Genomic DNA, 20000 nt, shown 5'->3' on the forward strand with positions numbered 1-20000 from the left:
ACGGGCAGGTCAGCCTCCAGGCGCCTCAGCCTCGCCAGGTCCTTCACCTCGCACTCTGCGGTCTGCTCGTACTCGCCAGAGGCTCCCTGTTGCCAGTGAGCCTCCTTGAAGCAGAGGGTGGCCACCGTGCGCCTCTTGGGCCACCACGGCAGGCAGCCTCGGCGGGGCTGCCGCACGCTGAGCCGCAGGCGTGAGGGAGCCTCCCGCAGCGTGGCGGCGCGAGCCACACACTTCAAGTAATAACACACTTTGTTTTCAGACATTTTGTTAAATCACGCTTCTTGCTGAAGATTTGCTGAACATCAAACTGAACCACATTCAGGATGACGCGGCTCACTCTTCACGAGCGTGGCTGTTTGGGGCTGAAATTTAGCTCGCGCGCGCTTGCGCACACACACACACACACACACACACACACACACACACACACACACACACACACACACACACACACACACCTGCACCGATGGTCGGATCTTGGCGTAGTATCATTGGCTTATTTTTGCTTTCACTCCCTTGTAGAGAGAGAGAGAGAGAGAGAGAGAGAGAGAGAGAGAGAGAGAGAGAGAGAGAGAGTTAATTTTATCTTTTCTGTTACTAAGCTGCAGTATCAAAAAAATCCAGTGTGTCTCAAAAGTTGTAGGTGATTATGGGTAAAAACTTCGTTCGGAAAAGTTAGGAGTGTTTTAAAAGTGTGAATAAAGCTTAGAGAGAGAGAGAGAGAGAGAGAGAGAGAGAGAGAGAGAGAGAGAGAGAGAGAGAGAGAGAGAGAGTATAGTAAGCTTTCATCCTCTCTCTCTCTCTCTCTCTCTCTCTCTCTCTCTCTCTCTCTCTCTCTCTCTCTCTCTCTCTCTCTCTCTCTCTCCCGGGTTTCGTTTCACTTTTCTTTTTATTCAAGTCTCCATTAATCTAATGGCTCCTGAAAATCTGAATGGAGGTTTTCTGCCACTGTTTTTCTTCACATTTATCTACCTTTTCCATTCTCTCTCTCTCTCTCTCTCTCTCTCTCTCTCTCTCTCTCTCTCTCTCTCTCTCTCTCTCTCTCTCTCTCTCTCTCTCTCTCTCTCTCTCTCTCTCTCTCTCTCTCTCTCTCTCTCACACACACACATTATGGTCTTACTGTATATTTTGTAATGGATCGTAATTCCTCCTTGGTATCCTCCTCCTCCTCCTCCTCCTCCTCCTCCTCCTCCTCCTCCTCCTCTTCCTCCTCTTCCTCCTCCTCTTCCTCCTCCTCCCCCGCCATCTCCTCCTCTTCTTCCTCCTCCTCCCGCGCCACCTCATCCCCCACCACCTCCTCCTAGTCCTCCTGTCCTCATTTCACACCCCAGCGTCATTTTTTCCGTCACCTCCCTCAGTCAGTCTTACTATACCGAGGAAGGGAGCTGGAGAGATGGCGGAGAGCAGTGGGGCTTTGAAGTTCCTGGGGACTTGGGGAAAAAGCTGAGGATTGTACTCTTATACGCTTATGTTCATTGGTGGTTGTTCTTCGTGAGGTTATGAAGATTTGGCAGGTTCTTTTCGATGTTTTGGTTATTGTTGGTGTGAGTAGAATACTTGTTATCCCTTTCACTGCCCTACTCAACAAGTCACACCACCAGAAGTAATGCGTGAAATTTTTATGTAAGTATGTACAAGAAAGATTAAAAAGAAGATGTAAAAGAAAGATTAAAAAGAATAGATTTTGCAATTTCTATTTAATTTAAAGGTTGGAGGCGGCTGTTGAACAAGTCAAGATGTCTCAGAGTTATTAGTAATTAAGGAAAGACGTACCAAATAGCAGTCAAAGGGTTGAACTGTCTTTAGAATTGTGGAAATACCATTGAGAATTTTAATAACTTATACTACGAAAGCGTCCCATAATTATAGATAAGAATTTCTGAACACTTTTATAACATTGAATATTTTGTTAAACTCCCACTACGAAGAATCTTTAAACATTTTAGAGAATTAATAACTAACACTAGAGTGTGGTAGAACTTCAGATAAGAATTTTAAATAAGAAACTGTTAAGAATACTGACTTTGGAAGGGAAGGATATGTAAGAGAGATTACGGAAAGAGGTGCTGGTTGTGTGTGAGTGGCTGGGTGAGTGAATGTGTAAATAAACAAGTCAATAAGTTAACTAGTAAGTACTGTAACATACTAATATCATCTACAATAGCCATCGTCCATTAAGTCGTGTATGAGTGTGTATGAATGAATGTGTGTGTGTGTGTGTGTGTGTGTGTGTGTGTGTGTGTGTGTGTGTGTGTGTGTGTGTGTGTGTCTTGGCGCCGCAACATCGAGGTCATATGGCGCTGTGTGAGGAAGGGAAGGGAGTAAGGAGAGAGAGAGAGAGAGAGAGAGAGAGAGAGAGAGAGAGAGAGAGAGAGAGAGAGAGAGAGAGAGAGAGAGAGAGAGAGAAAGTCATCAAAAAAATGGCCTAGATGTGTATGTATTTTTCAGCCCCATTTTCTCCTCCTCCTCCTCCTCCTCCTCCTCCTCCTCCTCCTCCTCCTCCTCCTCCTCCTCCTCCTCCTCCTCCTCCTCCCTTTTCTCCCTCAGTTGTCTAATTTTTCATCCGTGCTGTCACCTAATTGGCGCGCACACACACACACACACACACACACACACACACACACACACACACACACACACACACACACACACACACACACACACACACACACACACACACACACCCATTATAGATATGACTGTGAGTTCCTGAGTGTCTTTGTGTCTGTACATCTGTGGTATGTACGCGTGCCTCTCCCTCTCAGACACACATAATCACTTTGGAAGGCTGAGAGAGGACCCAGTGAGAGGCGAGAGGTATCACGAAGCAACAGAACTGATGAAGAAAGGTGGTAAATCTTGTTTGTTGTAGGGAGGGACTAAGAGGCGTGGAAAGGAAGGTTATGGTGGGGAAGATGACATAGAGAACAGGTACGTCAATAAATGAGACTGGAAATGATAAGTAAAGCTAGATGCTGTAGAGATAAGTAGATAAGGAAACTAGAAAATCTTGCAGGTAAACTTAAATAAATATAAGATGAAGAGAATGGAAAAGATAGCTAAAGAAACTCGTATAATAAGTAAGGGGACTGCAGAAGACAGGAAGGATACTCACATTAAGATAAGTAATTCAGGAGAATCGAACAAGATTAAAAAAAATAAGAACATGTGTAAATAGGATAGACTAGGAAGGAGGCTCATACACACACGTTAAAAACAGTGCAAAAAGAACTTTAACAAATTAAGTGTTATATTCCTTGAGTCTAAAATCTCATCTAACAAGAACTAAGATAAAAATGCAAAATAACTCCCAAAGCCAGCTGACGCACACAAGACTCTTCAACAAGCTCCTGAACACTCAAAACTTTACTATCTCCCGTCATCACCCATTACTTTACCCAGCCTCCTTAAACCACCTCATGGCTGTGCTCTTACCGCCTTGCTGCAAAGTTTGTTCCGCTCACTCACAAGCCTGTCCGTGAGCCAACTTGTGCCTGTCTCCCTCGCAAATCTGAAACTGATGTCTGATGATGCAAGAATGAATGATTAATAGTTGAGTTTAATTAAGATTCTGTAACTTTAGGTTCAATATGGAAAATGAAGGAAGGAAAGTGATGAAAGATTATGCTAGTTTTATTTTATCACATTCATTTATCTGGTTATTTGTTTATGCATGTGTATGTATGTATGTATGAATGCATGTACGTATCTACCAGTCTGTGTATTTATTTATTTGTGTTTTTGTTTGTTTGTACATTTATTTATTTATTTATTTTTATTTATTTATTTATTTATTTATTTATTTATTTATTTATTTATTTATTTTAGCGGGCCAAGGTCACCACAACTTCACTGTCATTGTCAAAGTTCCGCGCTGTGTGAAGTGAGAGGAAGGAGGAGCTGCAATCTGAATACGAAATGAGCACGAGGGGGCTAGGCGGAGTGTTTACAGAGATCACTTTCCTGCTGAGGGAGATGATGATGAATGAACAATGGCGGAGGAAATGAATGGCCAAAAGTTGCAGGTAAAAAAAAAAAAAAAAATACCACGTTAGGAACAGCAAGGAAAAAAAAATATTGCAATAGACTATATATATTTGTATCCTCTATTATCTTTATGCATAGATGGTGATAAAGGGGAGGAAAAGACTGAATTTTTGAGGTTTCATCATCGTTACACACCTTGGCTCGTGAAGCTTTTAATTGCATGCATGTTTGTTGTGTTCGTGTATTTTTGTTGGTATTTTACTGTATGGTGTCTGGGAATTTTTTTTTTTTCGTTTGATTTATTTTATTTTGTTCCATCAGTGTGTGTAGGGTGAGTCAAAATAGATAAAACGCAGTGAAAACACGCATTGACACATGGAATGGCGCGCAAATGTACACATCATAAAAGCTGAGAACATGCATCACTTTGAAACGAAATTGTGTAAAAGTTGCAATGGAAACACGACAACACGCAACCACTCTTCCCATTCTCTCCTCCCTCCCTCCCCTCCCCTCCCCTCCCGCATGCCCGCTGTATAAAACTCCTTCCTCACTCAGTCTCTGTTCCGGCCAAAATTGCAAGGGGGTAACAACACCATCCGTCATTCCTTTGCACTGGTAACCTCTAGAACACAGGAACATAAGAACATAGGAAAATAAGGGAACATAAAAGAAGTTATCAGGTCCACTATACGTATCCTTTAGCATATCTACTTACTTCCTCCTATCATTTTCATCCATAAATCTAACAACCTAATTACTGAGTCTATTCCACTCATCTACTATCCTATATGAGAACCAGCTTTTTATCTTATTTTATGTTTGTATCGTTTTTTTTATAATGACATAAAAAGGGGATTAAATAAATAGGTAAATAAGCAAGAAAACTCGTATGAGAACCAGTTTTTTGTTATCTTATTTTATGTTTGTATCCTTTTTGTATAATGACATAAAAAGGGGATTAAATAAATAGGTAAATAAGCAAGAAAACTCGAACAGAAAAGTCAGAAACTCCTGAAGGAAACAAGATAAGGACATCAGAAAACGTTTAGGTGTGGAAATATTCCGTTGATTTGCCGCTCGTAAGAAATACAAATTGAACCTAGACTGGAATTCAAAATGGAGGCAAGTCTAGTTCCGGAGATGCCCTGATGCTCCTCTTTTCTTTACTCGAAGCTTCAGGTTACCTCACATCGACACACGTGAAGCTCTGGTGTCACTTTGTCAGTTACTAGAGAGTGTATATTGCTTTTGTTTTCCATTAACCATAAGTTGTTATTTTTTTCTTTCTTCTTCCTTCGTGAATAATTAGGAAAGAAAACAAAAGGCAAAACAAAAGGCAAAAAAAAAAAGAAAAGAAAAACACCACTAAGAAAATAAAAGCTAAGCAAATCCTCTCACTGACTTGTCTTGCACTTATTGACTCCCCCTCCCTCTCCCTCTCCCTCTCCCTCTCCCTCTCCCGCTCCCACTCCCTCCATCTCTCACACTCCCTTTCTCCTCGTCCATCAGGTTCACTTCACCAGGACTCAAGGATCGCCACGCCTCTCCCGCCACTCTCCCGCCACTCTCCCTCCTCCTGAACCTCTCCTGCCTACTGGAGGATGTCTTCACGGCGCGACATGGGCTCGGTGAGTACAGGAGTGAGTGAGTGAATCAGTGAGTGAGTGAGTGAATGAATGAGGTGATTTTTTTAGTTAAATGAATATGTATGTTTATATATTATGAAGTGGATGAGAGAGAGAGAGAGAGAGAGAGAGAGAGAGAGAGAGAGAGAGAGAGAGAGAGAGAGAGAGAGAGAGAGAGAGAGAGTTTATACTTAGGAACTTTTGTCGTGTTTATTTATTTATTTTTTTCAGTCGCCCTCTGTCTCCATTTTTTCCTTTTTTGGAGCTTTTTATATTGAAATTTTGATTGGCTGGAGCCCCGACCTTCACACAACGACAGACAGACAGACAGACAGACAGACAGACAGACAGACAGACAGACAGAGAGAGAGAGAGAGAGAGAGAGAGAGAGAGAGAGAGAGAGAGAGAGAGAGAGAGAGAGAGAGAGAGAGAGAGAGAGAGAGAGAATTGAGTAATCTATGGAACACTCATAAATCTTTATCCTGTCAACTCTTAATGCCTCCCTAGCCGCTCTCTCCCTCCCTTGCACTCTCTCCTTTTCTCCCTCCATCCCTCTCACCCATCCTTCATGTTTTACCCACCTTCCCTCACCTGTCCTCTCCCAAGAAAATAAATAGAGAAACAAGTCAAGGAAAGTTTAGGTGATTTAAGTCTTGTTTATTTATTTCTTTACGTTTTCTTTGATCTTCTGGAATACCGCCTTACTTTCGGAGCTACCTAAGGATTTGCTTGTGAGAGGAAAAATATGAAACAAGAGGATCAACTTCGCCTTATTAATCTTCTTCCCTCACAAGAAAGCCTTAGTTTCGGAGAATCCAACTATTCTGAAACGATACGTGGCGCGTGAAGCCTCTGTGAACCGGAAAGAAAACGGAGAAAGAGAAAAAAATGAAAGGAAAATGGGATACAAGTGCGGCGAAAAGAGAGAAAGCGTAGACTCTTTTCGTATTTCAAGGAGTCTCTTTTTTTTTCCTCTATTTATTTATTTCGTTCTGCGCAAGTTTTTTTTTCCCCCTCACAGAAAACAGAGAGAAAACGTACGAGTATAATCTTTACGTATTTCAGAAGGGTCTGTTTTGTTTTTCTTTCTTCCTCTATTTATTTATTTCGTTCACGCTAATTTATTTTTTTCCCTCCTCCTCTCTTTCTCTCTCTCTTAAATGACTTTTCCAACTGCACCGCCAAGAGAGAAATTGAACCAAGGACTGAGTGGTGATATCCTTCATTCCTTCATTCCCTCATTCCTTCATCTTCTCTTCGTAGTTCGTAGTTTTTCGCTTCTCTCTCTCTCTCTCTCTCTCTCTCTCTCTCTCTCTCTCTCTCTCTCTCTCTCTCTCTCTCTCTCTCTCTCTCTCTCTCTCTCTCTCATTCCTTTGCAACCACTTCTCCTATTACCTCTCTCTCTCTCTTTCCTCGTTATCTGTCTCTCATTTTTATTTTCTTCGTCTTTTTGTCCTATTTCCTGTTTTTTTCTTTTTCGTTCTTTGTTTCTTGTTTCTTCTTCTTCTTCTTCTTCTTCTTTCTTTTTCTTTTCTTTTATTATTATTATTATTATTATTATTATTATTATTATTATTATTATTATTATTATTGTTATTATTCCTTTACTTTCATTCCATTACATTTAATTCAAGTTTCTCCTTACCTTTTTCTTCTCTTTTTTTCCTGGCCTTCCGTCCTCCTCCTCCTCCTCCTCCTCCTCCTCCTCCTCCTCCTCTTCCATCTCTTTCTCTTCTTCTTGGTCGTACACTTCCTCCTCTTCTAGGATTTCTCACGTCACATATCATTTACCCATCTTCTTCTTCGTTTAGCTCTCCTCATCGTCCTCCTCCTCCTCCTCCTCCTCCTCGTCCTCCTCCTCTCTTGGCTGTGATACTAAGAAGGAAATATTTGCTTTCTTTTTATTTTTTTCCACAGCTTTACGTGTGTGTGTGTGTGTGTGTGTGTGTGTGTGTGTGTGTGTGTGTGTGTGTGTGTGTGTGAAGGAATGCTGACGGATTTTTAGTTTTGGTGGGTGTATTGTGGGGAGGGGGTCAGGAATTTAGAGATTATAAAGGAGGGGAGGGAACTTATGAAGGGGATGGAGAGATGGAAGGATGGAGGAGTGGCGGAGTGGAGGAAAGGTTGCCAAGAATTCGTCCTTTTTTCCACCGTCACTTCACGCTGGAAATGGCAAAGAGGTTAAGTGGATTCCTTAAATAATTATGATGAGGCCGCGCTTATTTTAGATGTGAATGGGAGAGAGAGAGAGAGAGAGAGAGAGAGAGAGAGAGAGAGAGAGAGAGAGAGAGAGAGAGAGAGAGAGAGAGAGAGAGAGTACTAATAATTATAACTGACTATCTCCTAATGTATCTAACTGAAAATGCAAGGTGACGCCTGCTTCCCACTTTCATTATTAATAGGTGTTAGAAAATATTATAGTGTTTTCTTTTTTTTTTTATAAAGCGATGTTTTTTAAGTTTCTCTCACTGTTTTTTTTCATATTAAAGGGATACGTTTTGCATTATTTTATTTATTTATTTATTTACTCGAGCATTGAATTAATCTTTTGCTGAACTGATACAGCACATACTTCAACTGGCGCTGAGTTCATCTATTGGTGAGATGGAGTAGTACTATGTCCATTTAGTGCTGAGCGGACAGGGTGCTGAACCTGAGTAGCGCGAAGAGAGTATAAACTATGAACCGGAATAGCGGAACAGAGTATAGATTATGTTGAGTTGACCTAGTACTAAATTAATCTTATTCTCATTCAGCACAGTGTCAATATAGTTTTAATTCACTGCAGAACGAAACAATTAAGAGCACCAGAAGCAATGCGTGAAATCTCTTATAAGCATCTGCAAGGAAGAAGGGAATGAAAAGATTTGATGTTGCAATTTTGTACCGATATTAAAAAATTGAAGATGGCTGTAAGACTAGGAAAGATGTCTCAGAGTGATTAGTAATTAAGGAAAGGTGTACCAAAAGAGCAGGTATGTTTATTTAGTGCGAAGTCACAACACCAGTCGCCATTAACGGAGTCGTGCTCTGGCAAAGAACCAACTAACATTCAGCGTGTTTTGCCCCCATTGTGGCTGTTTCCACGAGAGATTTAAATATTTAGCACTTTTTTTTTTACCGCGGTTGAGCATTATTTCCGCGAGATTAATACACGTAATGCTTGTTTGTTCTTGTTTTCCTAGTGTTTGCTATTGTTGTCTTTTGTTTCCTCTTGTTGTCTTTTGTTTCCTCTTGTTTTCCTTTGTTTCCTCTTGTTTTCTCGCGTTTCCTAGTTCTTCTCGTGTTTTCCTCGTTTTTCTTCTTGTTTTCCTCGTTTATCTTATTGTTTTCTTTTGTTCCTTCTTGTTTCCTCTTGTTTCCTCTTGATCCGTCTTGTTTCCGTATGTTTCTTCTTGTCGCCTCTCATTTCCTCGTGATTCCTCTTGTTTTGTCTTGTTTTCCTCTTATTTCCTCATTTTTCTCTCGTTTTCTCTTGTTTCCTCTTGTTTCCTCATATTTTTCTCTCGTTTCCTCTTGTTTCCTTGTGTTTCCTCTTGTGTCATCGTGTTGCCTCTTGTTTCCTCCAGTTTTCCTCGTGTTTCCTCCTGCTTCCTCTTGTTTTTTTGTGTTCTTTTGTTTTTCTCTTGTTTCCTCTTGTTTTCTCATGTTTCCTCGTGTTGCCTCTTGTTTCCTCTTGTTTTTCTCTTGTTTTTACTTGTTTTCCTCTTGTTTCCTCTTGTTCTCTTTTGTTTTCTTGTTTCTTCGTGTTTCCTCTTAATCTTTCTCGTTCCCTTTTTTTCCTCGTGTTTCCTCTTGTTTCCTCTTGTTTTCTCTTTGTTTTTTTCTTTTGTTCCTTCTTGTGTCCTCTTGTTTCCTATTGTTGCCTCTTGATCTCTCTTTTATTATCTTGTTTCCTCTTGTTTCCTTGTGTTTTCTCTTAATTAATCTTATTTCCTTTAGCTTCTTTTCGTTCCGGCTTGATTTCCTCGTGTTTCCTCTTGTTTCTCTCTTGTTTCCTTCTTGTTTCCTCTTGTTTCTTCTGTGTTCGTCTTGTTTCCTCTTGTTTCCTTCTTGTTCCCTCTTGTTTCTTCTGTGTCCGTCTTGTTTCTTCTGGTTTCCTCGTGTTTCCTCTTGTTCCCTCTTGTTTCTTCTTTGTCCGTCTTGTTTCCTCTTATTTCCTCCTTTTTTTCCCTTTTCATTCTTTTTCCCTTTTGTTCCTTCTTGTTTCTTCTGTGTCCGTCTTGTTTCCTCTCGTTTCCTTCTTTTTTTTTTCTTTTGCTCATTCTTTTTTTCCTTTTTGTTCCTTCTTGTTTCTTCTGTGTCCGTCTTGTTTCCTCTCGTTTCCTTCTTTTTTTTCCTTTTGTTCACTCTTTTTTTCCTTTTTTGTTCCTTCTTGTTTCTTCTGTGTCCGTCTTGTTTCCTCTTGTTTCCTCTTGTTCCCTTGTGTTGCCTCCTCATTAATAACGAGATGCGCAGTGGATATAAGCCCCTCCATTATTATTATTATAAGCTTCAAGAGGGAAAAAAAAAAATAAAGCTTCTCTATTATTCATACCAGGTTTTAAATTAATTATTTAGAAAGTTTAAATAGCAAGTTGACTAGAGAGTGAGGCACGTTGGGGGTGAATAGATAGTTTATTTATTTATTTATTTATTTATTTATTTTATTTATTTTATTTTTTTTGGGGGGGTGAACAAGGATGGGAGGATTACGTATAAGCATCTGTTTCATGAATTTATTTTTTATTTTACCTTTTTTTTTATTTATTTTTTGTTCCTTTGGTCTATCTTCCTCATGTAGAAGGAGAGAGAGAGAAAAAAAAAAAAGAAAAAAACTACAGAAGTGCCGTCTCTTGAAGGGAAAAGAAACAGTCCAAACAGTATTAACAAGTCAAGCCTCATGGAGTTTTACGGGAGAGAGATCTGAAGCATGTCAAGGGAAAACTTGTCTAAGCGGCGTGTGTTCACCTGGACTGTGATGCTCGTGGAGGACTGCTGGGGTATCACTCACTTACCTGCTTTCTTCTTGTTATCTGGTCAATTCTCTGCACTAACAAGGCTGCCACTCAATGCGCCCCGTCTTGTGTGTGTGTGTGTGTGTGTGTGTGTGTGTGTGTTTGGCAGTGAATCAGCCGAATGGGAAGTCGAAAATCTCTCTAGTATAAGTATGTTTTGTATGTGAGTGGGCGCATCGATAATTGTGTACTTACTGTGGTTCTTGTGTAGCGTTTACCTGTTGTAAGAGTGAGGCAGACGTATTACTGTTAAGGAAAGAAGGAAGGGTAAAGGAAAAAAAAAGCTTCAGTGTGTATTCTCTTTCTTGGCGTACAAGTATACTGACTTATGATTCTGAGAGAGAGAGACTGGTGAGAGAGAGAGAGAGAGAGAGAGAGAGAGAGAGAGAGAGAGAGAGAGAGAGAGAGAGAGAGAGAGAGAGAGAGAGAGAGAGAGAGAGATTATTAGAATTAGAAATTTAGTTTTCACTATATAAAAACAAAAGACAAAAAATTAACATTAAAATTAAGTTTGGAAGAGACAGATTTAAAACACACACACACACACACACACACACACACACACACACACACACACACACACACACACACACACACACACACACACACACACACACACACACACACACACACACACACACACACACACACACACACACACACACACACACACACACACACTAAGGCCTCATATCGCTTCATGACGGAAAGAAAGAGGAAAAATGAAGTCTGCACAAAATGAAAGGTACTTGAGTTTGTAGTTGTGTTGTTTCTGTTCCGCCGAGAATAGGAGCACTTGCTGCTTTATTGCCTTCACAGCGGCGCCCCTGCTTGTGTGGTACTCGTGTGTTCCTTCTGTGGTCCTTCTGCGGGGTTAGATCATACATTTTCCTTCCATATTTTCCCAGAACTCGTGTAGGCTCCACTATTGATACCCACCCCCTCCTCTTTCCCTATTTGTTGGGGCTGAAGAAAACGAGTTGAAGAAAACGGACACAATCTCGACTTCCCAGATATTCTTGCATTATTATTCTGGACGACAATAAGGACTGATTGAAGAAACCGCCATCCGTCTTCTTCACCGTAAACACGAGGAGCAAGTGAAGGAAATACGGGTTCAAGGAGGAAGCTGAAATAAACATTGTCTTATTCCTCACTCGAAAACAGGAAGACGTACTGGGAAAATTGTGTTCTTGGAGGTAATGGAAAAGACAAGATGCTGATACTTCACTGTAAATGGTATGATGGCGCAGTGGAGGGGAGCTGTGTCATTGAGTTATAAAGGGAAAAAGGAAGACAAGAGCCACTGGTTTTGATGGAGCAAGAAGTCGAACGCCGAATAAGTTTTCCCATTCAGTATAAGAGGAATATTCTGAGAAACACTCTCCAGCAACTCTTTGGTTCATATTCTCGAGCTTTTTCGCCTTCTTTATCTGCTACTTTCAGGATCAGGGTGAAGATGAAATTGGTGGCTTTGTCGTGTACTAAAGTCATAGAAACTAATGATGCTTATGAAATTTATGAACATTTATTGGTTGATGTAGTAAAGATTGTTTATTAAGACAGCTTAGGAAGGAAGGAAAAAGGAAGGAAGGAGAGAAGGGAGGGAAAGAAGAAGATAAAGAAGGAAGGAGGAAACCATAGAAGAGACCTGTTACTGAAAGGAAAATTAAAGAAAAGGATGAGGAGGAGAAGGAGGAGGGAGAAAAAAGATATTCAGCTTAAATTAATTTGCTATAAGTTAAAAGAAGAAAAAAAGAGAAAAATAATTCTGTGACAAGTTAAGAAGCAAGTAGGTCAGAAAAAGAGCTAGAATTGAAAGACGGATAAGAAACGTGGTGAAATATACAAAGAAAAAGAATGAGGAAGGAACAGACAGAGCGATGAGAAACACAAACAGAACAGAATCAAAACAAACACAGGAGAGAGAGAGAGAGAGAGAGAGAGAGAGAGAGAGAGAGAGAGAGAGAGAGAGAGAGAGAGAGAGAGAGAGAGAGAGAGAGAGAGAGAGAGAGAGACGTATTCCCTATCCTCCCACCCCTCCTACCCCCTTCCAAAATCTAAGTTGTCTCCTCCCCATCCCCCCCACCGACTCACCTGCTGGAAATTGGTAATGCATCGAGTTGTCTGAGGTAAGATCGGAATGTCACCCCGGATTGGCTGAATTGCCTTCTCGTGATCGCCTGTAATTGGTGGAGGGGCGGCGTGCTGGCAGGAGATTGGTCCAGGCTGGGCTCAGGGAGGGTCACTGGCGGGAGACGATCAGCATTGTTCTTTTTTTTTTTTTTTTTGGTGGTGGTGGTGGTGGTGGTGGTGGTGATCTCTTGTTCATGTTCTTCTTGTTCTTCTTGTTCTTGTTCTTCATCTTCTTAACAATGGTAAGAACAACAACAAAAACAACAATCACTACCACCACTATCACTACTACTACTACTACTACTACTACTACTACAATAACAACAGGATAAGAAAGAGAAGTGGAGCACAGAGGAGGAGAAGCAGGGAAGAGGAAGAAAGAAATATAAATCACTTGTCAATAGTAATTTGGTAACGTTTCCTGTATTTGAATTTTGCATTTTCGTTATTGTTCATTTTTTTTATTTCTTTTCCCTTTCTTTCCTTCATCTTTACTATTTTTCTTTATTTTTTTTTTCACTGTAGTGGTTCGACTTTGATTTCCCCCGAGCAGTGTTATTGTTAATTTGGAGGAGTAGTAGCAGGACTCTCTCTCTCTCTCTCTCTCTCTCTCTCTCTCTCTCTCTCTCTCTCTCTCTCTCTCTCTCTCTCTCTCTCTCTCTCTCTCTCTGCTATTGTTTTTATTTTGTTTTCTTCTTGGATTATTTCTCACTTATTTTTTTTATTTTCTCTTGTATTTATTTTTCTTCCATTCTTTTTTTCCTCCTCTTCTCCTCTTCTCCATTACTTGTCTTGTTTCCCCCTTGATAGCTATCCATCTTCCTCCTCCTTCGTTTTTTTTTCTTCCTCCTCCTACCTTATCCTCCTCCTCCTCCTACTTTATCCTCCTTCTCCTCCTACTTTATCCTCCTCCTCTTCCTGTTAACACTTCCCCTGGGGAGGTACGTGGGAAGAGACATGCGAGGGGACATGAAAGGAGGAGGAGGAGGAGGAGGAGGAGGAGGAGGAGGAGGAGGAGGAGGAGGAGGAGGAGGAGGAGGAGGAGGAGGAGAAGGGAAAGAAGAGGAGGAAGAGCAGTGTCGTTGACTTCCTGGTTGCTTTGAAAGATGAGTGTGTGTGTGTGTGTGTGTGTGTGTGTGTGTGTGTGTGTGTGTGTGTGTGTGTGTGTGTGTGTGTGTGTGTGTGTGTGTGTGTGTGTGTGTGTGTAGCTGTCTAGACTGTGAATAGTTATGTACGCATCTTTACACACACACACACACACACACACACACACACACACACACACACACACACACACACACACACACACACACACGCGCGCGCGCACATACCTAACAAGGAAGAACAGAACGCTTTTTTATAATTCTCGTGAGTTATGGTGACAACCTAACAGATATTCCCTTCTAGGTGTGTGTGTGTGTGTGTGTGTGTGTGTGTGTGTGTGTGTGTGTGTGTGTGTGTGTGTGTGTGTTTCTCTCTCTCTCTCTCTCTCTCTCTCTCTCTCTCTCTCTCTCTCTCTCTCTCTCTCTCTCTCTCTCTCTCTCTCTCAGTTCCATGCAAATGCAAACAGTAATGTTGGAATGATGGACAAAGTTTGAATGAACTGAGTTACTGCCCCGAGTAGTAATGATAATAGTTCTAATAGTAGTAGTAGTAGTAGTAGAAGTAGTCGTGGTAGTAGTAGTAAATAACTTTTGTATACTTCATGCTAACTTTTTTTATAATAACCTTTTTACTGCTACGGTTACCCTTTGTTAACGTTCATGGCACTGTTTATAAAAAAAAGTCTCGCTTGGATAAACAGACCGGTAAAGAGGGAATAGGTTAATTACTTAATAAGCTAAACTTTCTGTCTTTTCCAGGTACATATAACTTTTTCAAATGATCGTGATATAAACAAAGAATCTCTAAAGTTGTGGGTACTTGCAGGTAAATTTTTCTCGCATTGATCAGATTAATAATAATAGTTTCGGTAGTTTTCGCTTTTACACTCTCTCTCTCTCTCTCTCTCTCTCTCTCTCTCTCTCTCTCTCTCTCTCTCTCTCTCTCTCTCTCTCTCTCTCTCTCTCTCTCTCTCTCTCTCTCTCTCTCTCTCTCTCTCTCTCTCTCACCTGGGATATTTTCAAAGGCTACAGAGATTACTAGTTTGGTTTCCGTGTGTGTGTGTGTTTTTCTTATTGAACGACGCAGATTTCATGTTTAACCCCCATTAGAATCAAGTGAGCAGGGCAGAAAATCACCAGAAACTCTACTACAGTTTGTTAGAAGTTAAAACAAGACGCTAGGATTGGAGAAACGGATCTTATACAGTAAAAAAATAAGGAAAGAATGGGGAAATTCTCTCTCTCTCTCCCTCTCTTTCTCTCTCATTTTCCTGCCACTACACCTTGAAGCTTTGCAATTGTCTTTGGAGCTCGTATTAGTGAGGGACTTCTTGTGACGCCATGACAACCAGGTGCTGCGTCCTTCCCCCTTGTTCCTCCTCCTCCTCCTCCTCCTCCTCCTCTTTGCCTTAATGATTACAATACACTTAATATCTATATCCTCCCTTCCCTTTCCTCGTTCTCTCTCTCTCTCTCTCTCTCTCTCTCTCTCTCTCTCTCTCTCTCTCTCTCTCTCTCTCTCTCTCTCTCTCTCTCTCTCTCTCTCACACACACACACACACACACACACACACACACACACACACACACACACACACACACACACACACACACACACACACACACACACACACACACACACACACACACACACACACACACAGACAAACAGACAATAATATGCAATGCTATTCTTACATATCGCGGTAATGTTGGTGGTGATGGTGGTGATGGTGATAGTGGTGGCAGCGGTGGTGGTGGTGGTGGTGGAGCAATGATGCGTCAAGGCAATGTAATATATTATTGACCAGAAATATATTGCCACCACCACCACCACCACCACCACCACCACCACCACCACCACCACCACCACCACCACCACCACCACCACCATCTCCTCCTCCTCCTCCTCCTCCTCCTCCTCCTCCTCCTCCTCCTCCTCCTCCTCCTCCTCCTCCTCCTCCTCCTCCTCCTGTCACCATCAATCGACCACTTGATATAGATAATTGTTTTCAATTGGGGTTGGTTGCATCTTTGAGGGAGAGAGAGAGAGAGAGAGAGAGAGAGAGAGAGAGAGAGAGAGAGAGAGAGAGAGAGAGAGAGAGAGAGAATTTTGACGATTTAAAGGTAATTTTATAGTTATGAGCCTAGAACTCTCTCTCTCTCTCTCTCTCTCTCTCTCTCTCTCTCTCTCTCTCTCTCTCTCTCTCTCTCTCTCTCTCTCTCTCTCTCTCTCTCTCTCTCTCTCTCTCTCTCACACACACACACACACACACACACACACACACACACACACACACACACACACACACACACACACACACACACACACACACAGGAGTGACAGATAAGGACATAAAGGTGAGTGAAGGAGAGGGAGGAGAATAAAAGAGGAGAAACAAAGAAAGGATGATATGGAAAGAGTGGGGAGAAAATACAGAAGGAAGGAAGGACAGAGGGAAGGAAGGAAGGAAGGAAGACGAAAAGGAATAAAATAAAGAAATAATGAAAGAGAGAGAATACATAAAACTGATAAAATAATTAATACTTTAGGAGGGGGATACAAAAGTAAGCATGTAATGAAGAAAGGAAGCAAAGAAAAGAGAAAACAAAAACGAAAAGCTATGAAACATGGAAAGTAAAAAGACGAAAAAGTGCAAATATTAAAGAACATCAGTAACAAAATGTCCTTATATGGAAAATACTAATTAATTTGTCCGTCTTTCGTTTTAGGTGTGTCACTTTCTCTCAGTCAGTCAGTCAGTCAGTCAGTCAGTCATGTGTGATAATTTAAGGGCACATTAGTAACTTAAATATTTCCATCATCTGCACATTCCTTCTTTATGAGAGAGAGAGAGAGAGAGAGAGAGAGAGAGAGAGAGAGAGAGAGAGAGAGAGAGAGAGAGAGAGAGAGAGAGAGTACTAATTACTGGTATTCATTCGAAAGACAGGAATCAGCAAACATTCCATTGTAGGCCGGATGTATATTCAATGGACGCCTCTCTCTCTCTCTCTCTCTCTCTCTCTCTCTCTCTCTCTCTCTCTCTCTCTCTCTCTCTCTCTCTCTCTCTCTCTCTCTCTCTCTCTCTCTCTCTCTCGGTCTGTCGTTTCCTTATTGACTTTTGATGCTCAGTGAAACGGAAAGGTGGAAATTAGAAAAATGCCAGAAACACAAGCCTCTCTTCACCAATAGGCCTACTACACTCACTTCCTCCTTCGCTCCTTCCCTCTTTCCCTCTCCTTTTATCCTTCATTGCACCGCTTTTATCTCCTAGTCCCTCCATTACCTCCTTTTCCCTCTCTCCTTCCTTTCTTCTTCCCTTCCCATATTTTTTTTTATCTCTCTCTCTCTCTCTCTCTCTCTCTCTGTCTCCTTAATTGTATTTCTTTTTTTCATATTATTTTTTTTCATTTTTCTTCTCTTTTCTCTCCTTTGTTCATTGTTTTTTTCCCGGCTTGAATTAACTTTTCTTTCTCCTTCTCTTTCGTTTTATTCTTCTGGTGGTTGTTGTTTTCCTCTCCTCGTTGTTGTCTTCTTGTTCTTCTTGTTCTTGTTCTTGTTCTTCTTGTTCTTCTTGTTCTTCTTCTTGTTCTTCTTCTTTAATCGTGATTTTCCAAGTTTCTCATTTTCGCATAATCTGTCTCTTTACCTGCCGTTCTCTCTCTCTCTCTCTCTCTCTCTCTCTCTCTCTCTCTCTCTCTCTCTCTCTCTCTCTCTCTCTCTCTTTCAAAATCTCATTCACTCCCCATGCCTTCCATATATCAACTCCCTTCTCTCCATTCCCTTCCCTCCACTCCCTCCACCACTCCACTCCCTTCACCCTTCCCTCCTCCCCAAGGCTTCAGGAGTCACGCTGGAGAAGTGAGGGAAAAATGTCACATAATGCTCTTTCGTGGAATTTATTGCATATCATCTAGGTTATTGTTGAGAGGACGCGAGGACGACAGTGAGGAGGTTCCTGCTCTCTCTATTTAGTCTAGCTCAGGCCTCGGTGCTTCGGGGCTTCGTGGGGTGAGTTTCATGGAGTGGTTCAGAGGTGCATCGGGTGGCTCGGATGTTGTTGGTCTGTTTTGGTTTGCCGTTTGGTTCGTTGTGGTTTGGTCTGGTTTCTAGTATCGTTCGGTTTCTCTGGAGGGGTTTGGGTTCCTCGTCCACTTGGTTTCTGGTCCGTTCATTCTGTTTTGGTTTGTTTGGTTCGTTTGGTTTCTATCTTGTTTTCGTCTCTAGTTTGGTTTCTCATTTCTTTCTCTCTTACTTGGTTTCTGCTTTTTGTTACGTTTTTTTACCTTACCTTTTTTTACCTCTTTCTTCGTTCGGTTTATGTGTTTCTTACTTACTTCTCTCTCTCTCTCTCTCTCTCTCTCTCTCTCTCTCTCTCTCTCTCTCTCTCTCTCTCTCTCTCTCTCTCTCTCTCTCTCTCTCTCTCTCTCTCTCTCTCTCTCTCTCTCTGGTACATTCATAATTCTGCACACGTCTCCATTCTTTCATTCTCCTCCTCGTGTTTTCTTCAGTCCCTTTAACACTCCCTCCTTCACCGCCGCCTTGAATGCTCTTGTCAGACAGTAACTCCTCTTAACTCCCCCTCCTTCCTTCAAGTGTCACTGCTTCTGCCTGTGAATTATGCAGTGCTGCTTCTATTTATATTCCATCAGCTTAGGAAAAGTGTGACACCCTCTCCTCCTTTCTTCTCTTTCCTCTTATCATCTTCTGCTTCTGCTTCTGTTTTTTGTTCTTCTTGTTCTTCTTGTTCTTCTTGTTCTTCTTCTCTTCGTTTTGAATATAAATTATGTGCGTTTTTTTTTGTTTTTGTTTAGTGTCTTAACGATTTTTTCTTTTTATTCTTTTTTTTTTGTGAGATCTCCTCCTCCTCTTCGTCCTCTCTCTCTCTCTTGTCTTGCCCTGTCTTCTCTTGTCTTCTTTCTTCTTCTTGCATTTCTCCACCTCTTCTTCGTATTTTATTTTTTTCTTTGTATGTAAATTATTTAGTCTTCCTCGGGTGCTTTTCTCCTCCTCCTCCTCCTCATCCTCTTCCTTCTCCTTCTCCTCCTCCTCCTTCTCATTTTTCTTCTCATCTTACACTACTTCTTCCTCTTTTCATCAACTTACTCGTCCTCGTTCTCCTCTTCCTCTTCCTTGACGCCCTCCTTGCATCTCTTAACCTCTCGTTCTCTCTCTCTCTCTCTCTCTCTCTCTCTCTCTCTCTCTCTCTCTCTCTCTCTCTCTCTCTCTCTCTTCTTCTTCTTCTTCTTCTTCTTCTTCTTCTTCTTCTTCTTCTTCTTCTTCTTCTTCTTCTTCTTCTTCTTCTTCTTCTTCTTCTTCTTCTTCTTCTTCTTCTTCTTCTTCTTCTTCTTCTTCTTCTTCTTCTTCTTCTTCTTCTTCTTCTTCTTCTTCTTCTTCTTCTTCTTCTTCTTCTTCTTCTTCTTCTTCTTCTTCTTCTTCTTCTTCTTCTTCTTCTTCTTCTTCTTCTTCTTCTTCTTCTTCTTCTTCTTCTTCTTCTTCTTCTTCTTCTTCTTCTTCTTCTTCTTCTTCTTCTTCTTCTTCTTCTTCTTCTTCTTCTTCTTCTTCTTCTTCTTCTTCTTCTTCTTCTTCTTCTTCTTCTTCTTCTTCTTCTTCTTCTTCTTCTTCTTCTTCTTCTTCTTCTTCTTCTTCTTCTTCTTCTTCTTCTTCTTCTTCTTCTTCTTCTTCTTCTTCTTCTTCTTCCCCCATTAGCTGTTCTTTTTTTCCCCATTAGCTGTTCTTTTTTTCCATCTTGTCTTTTTACCATCTTCTATTTCCTCGTTTTCATTTCCGTGTCTCTACTTTTTTTTTTTTTTGCTTTTGCTTAGGTTGTTATGATTTGTGCGTGTCTGAGCTTGTTATCGTCATTCCTTCTTTCCACCTTCTTGTTCTTGTTGTTGTTGTTCTTCCTTCTTCCTTCTTTCTTCTTCCTTCTTTTCCTGTGTTTCGTTTTATTTTTATTTCATTTTTTCTCAGTATGGTGAATTATTCTTGTTACATTATTTCTTTTTTTTTGTTTCGTTCATTTTTCCATTTGTTTATCATATTTTTTATTCATTTATCTGTTCACACCACTATTTATTTATTGAGTCTCAAGAGAAGAAGTTAATCTATTAATACAAGATTTACCTAATATAGACAAACATATGAA

The 20000-nt window shown here is 41.0% G+C and overlaps 1 protein-coding gene across 5 annotated transcripts in view; it reads left to right on the plus strand.

Annotated features, from left to right (window-relative positions):
• The window catches only part of LOC135100711 (neuropeptide CCHamide-1 receptor-like), a 186088-nt gene that overhangs the window by 36065 nt on the left and 130023 nt on the right, over positions 1-20000 (plus strand). For 4 of the 5 annotated variants that reach the window (XM_064003898.1, XM_064003895.1, XM_064003899.1 and 1 more), the window contains exon 2: positions 5500-5618. The gene's annotated coding sequence lies outside the window, so the exon portion shown is untranslated. Of the gene's footprint in view, positions 1-3828; positions 4026-5499; positions 5619-20000 lie in introns of all 5 variants that reach the window. The other variant, XM_064003897.1, reaches the window with a different exon arrangement.

The sequence above is a fragment of the Scylla paramamosain genome, chromosome 5, assembly GCF_035594125.1.
Source record: "Scylla paramamosain isolate STU-SP2022 chromosome 5, ASM3559412v1, whole genome shotgun sequence".
Classification (NCBI taxonomy): Eukaryota; Metazoa; Arthropoda; class Malacostraca; order Decapoda; family Portunidae; genus Scylla; species Scylla paramamosain.